Source organism: Colobus angolensis, unplaced genomic scaffold, assembly GCF_000951035.1.
Source record: "Colobus angolensis palliatus isolate OR3802 unplaced genomic scaffold, Cang.pa_1.0 Scaffold26, whole genome shotgun sequence".
Taxonomy (NCBI): domain Eukaryota; kingdom Metazoa; phylum Chordata; class Mammalia; order Primates; family Cercopithecidae; genus Colobus; species Colobus angolensis.
The window spans coordinates 13,965,349-13,968,847 of NW_012115821.1; positions in this window are offsets into that span (position 1 = coordinate 13,965,349).

Genomic DNA, 3,499 nt, shown 5'->3' on the forward strand with positions numbered 1-3,499 from the left:
GCGGCTGCGCTTCCCAGCTCCTCGCAGCCGCACGGCAGACCCCGTGCCCTTAGCTCCGGGCTTCGGACCAGTGAACACCACCCTAAGCCATCACCACCAGTATCCTCAGATCCAGGGACGCCTGGTCCTGAGCCCTGGGATCCAGGAATCTTCAGGGCGAGATTTCCAAACAAGGCCTCTCAGAACTGGGCTTTTCTGGGACCGTACGTCTTGAAACCCTCAGAACTGGACCTCTCTCACCCCCCAGGCCCAACGACCCTAAAACTCAGAAAAAGGGCCTTCAGGATGGGACCCCCCGTCTGAGCCCTGCAAACCCAGAGACTTTCTGAAACAAGCCCTTCTGATTGAGACTTCACAGGGACTCTTGAACACGGCTCCTCAGGCCTGAACACCTAAGAGCTGGACCCCATAATTGGAGGTCTTGGACCCCAGAACCCTCAGACCCAAGCTCTAAGAACTGGAGACCCTATAAAATGGTCCAGAGACCCCCTAGCCTCTACTCTTGGCCCCTACTGCCTGCTCAACCACATCCCTTAGACTTGGGAGTTTTTCATCCCACCATATGGGCTAGAAGAAATTTAAACCAAGAGTCAAGTCAGAGAATCTTGGGATCCACTTCTCAGCCCTAAATCTGCCCACAGTCTGCCTGAACCCGAAGCCATAACCCTGGCACCACCTCATCCCCCCATCTCCATACACACCTAGAAATTTCACCCACACTGGCCTTTCCTAGGGCAGCATTCCAGGATAGTGAAAAGTTAAATTTAGAATCAGAGGACCATCATCTCCATGGCTCTGGCATTTACCAGCTGTATGATCTTTAATAAGTTACCCAACCTCTCTGAGTTCCAACTCCCCAATTTGCAAAGTGGAGATAATATTATTTGTATGAAAAGGTTAATACAAGAAACGCAGTAGACCGGGAAGGGGTTTGGCACATAATAAAAACTCAAACGGTGGTCAGGCATGATTGCTCACGCTTGCAATCCTAGCACTTTGGGAGGCCAAGGCGGGTGGATCACCTGAGGTCAGGAGTTTGAGACCAGCCTAGCCAACATGGCAAAACCCCCTCTACTAAAAATATAAAGATTAGCTGGGCGTGGTGGCACACGCCTGTAGACTCAGCTACTTTGGAGGCTGAGGCAGAAGAATTGCTTGAACGTAGGAGGGGGAGGATGCAGTGAGTCAAGATGGTACCACTACACTCCAGCCTGGGTGACAGAGTGAGACTCCGTCTCAGAAAACAAACAGGCTGAGCACGGTGGCTCACCCCTGTAATCCCAGCACTTTGGGAGGCCGAGGCAGGCGGATCACGTGGTCAGGAGATCGAGACCATCCCAGCTAACAAGGTGAAACCCCGTCTCTACTAAAAATACAAAAAAAAATTAGCTGGGTGTGGTGGTGGGCGCCTGTAGTCCCAGCTACTCGGGAAACTGAGGCAGGAGAATGGCATGAACCCAGGAGGTGGAGCTTGCAGTGAGCCGAGATCACGCCACTGCACTCCAGCCTGGGGGACAGAGCGAGACTCTGTCTCAAAAAAAAAAAAAAAAAACAACAACAAAAAAAAAAAAAAAGACAACAACAACAAAAAACAAACCAAAAAAAAAAAACCAAACAGACAAACAAAAACACCTCAAACCGTGGTCAGGCATGGTGGCTCACCTTTGTAATTCCAGTACTTTGGGAGGCTGAGGAGAGTGGATGACTTGAGCCCAGGAGTTTAGCCTGGGCAATATGGTGAGACCCTGTCTCTACAAAAAAAATTTAAAAAATAGCTGGGCATGATGGCTCACACCTGTGGTCCCAACTACTCAGGAGGCTGAGATGGGAGAATTTTTTGAGCACAGGAGGTTGAAGCCGCAGTGAGCCATGATCATGCCACTTCACTCCAGCCTGGGCAACAGAGCAAGACCATCTCCAGAAAAACAAACAAAACAAAGTCAATATTAGTTTCCTCCTTCCCCTACAGCTCACAGAATGGAAGATTCCTAACTCTTAAATTGCCTCCACTAAATTTCTACATTTTAGATAAGGGAACAAAATGTCTTGGTAATTGCACCACCACCACCAAAATTTGATATCCCAGGAAAGACCCACATCATGTGTAAAGGGTCCCTTCTCCAGATCTCAAGCTTAATGGGATGGTTGGGCAGCCCCATGGAGTTAAGTGGCCATGACAGATTGGTCCCATGGGCCAAGATCCAATAGAGCAAGTTGTGAAGAAGGAATCATGGAACTTCATGATTCAGCCCTAAAATAATCAGAACTCTCCCTGCATTCCATTTTTGTGCCAGTGTGTTTAAAAGCAGCAGTCTATTAAAGCAAATCCATATGTCATTTACAGAGGATTCAACTTTTTACTTTCATTTCTTTGTTTTAAGGCAAATAGATTATTTCTCTGCCAGAGTCACAGAAACCAAAATTCAGCTATAATCATTACTCCTATCTTGATGCGGACTGACCAAGAGAAGGCTCTTTTCTCTTACTGCAGGTGGGAGTATAAATTGGCCCAACCTTTCCGGAGGGCATTCATACATTTCATTCAACAATTATTTGCTAAGTACCTACTATGTAATAGGCCTAGTACTAGGAGCTAGAACAAATACGTATTAAGGGCTTTGAAAATGTTCTTATCCTATGACCAAGTAATTCTGCATCTAGGAGGGTATCGTAAGAAAATAATCAGAGATCAGTTAAAAAAAAATAGCATGCAAGGATAAATGACTAACAGTTGGGTTTTGGACGAATCTTGGTACAATCATGAATTTTTGGCAATGTTAAAAATCAGGCCAGGCTAAGTGGTGTATGCCTGTACTCCCAGGCACTCAGGAGGCTGAGGTGGGAGGATCACTTGAACCCGGAAGGTGGAGGCTGCAGTGAGCCGAGATTGTGTCACTGCATTCCAGCCTGGGCAACAAGAGTGAAACCCTGTCTCAATAAATAAATAAACAAACAAACAAAAAGTCACATAATTAAATAATATTTTATGATCTTGAGAAATGCTCTTGATATAATAGTAAATGAAAAAGCAAGTTAGCATCTGTATAATCCGAACATATCTATAGGGCAAACACCAGAAGGAAATATATCAAAATACGGGCTGAGTGCAGAGGTTCACACCTGTAATCCCAGCACTTTGAGAGGCCAAGGCGGGCAGATCACTTGAGGTCAGAAGTCCGAGACCAGCCTGGACAACATAGTGAAACCCCGTCTCTACTTTTAGAGAAAAATTAGCCAGAACATGGTGGCACACACCTGTAATCCCAGCTACTCGGGAAGTTGAGGCAGGAGAATCATTTAAACCCAAGAGGTGGAAGTTGCAGTGAGCCGATATCATACCACTGCACTCCAGTCTCGGTGACAGAGTGAGACTCCGTCTCAAAAATAAATAAATAAATATGAACAGTGGGCCTCTAAGAAGCAGAATCATGATGATTTCTTCTATATGCTTTTCTGTATTTAACTTGTATGATTGGGGGAAAAATGTTAGACAACTGGA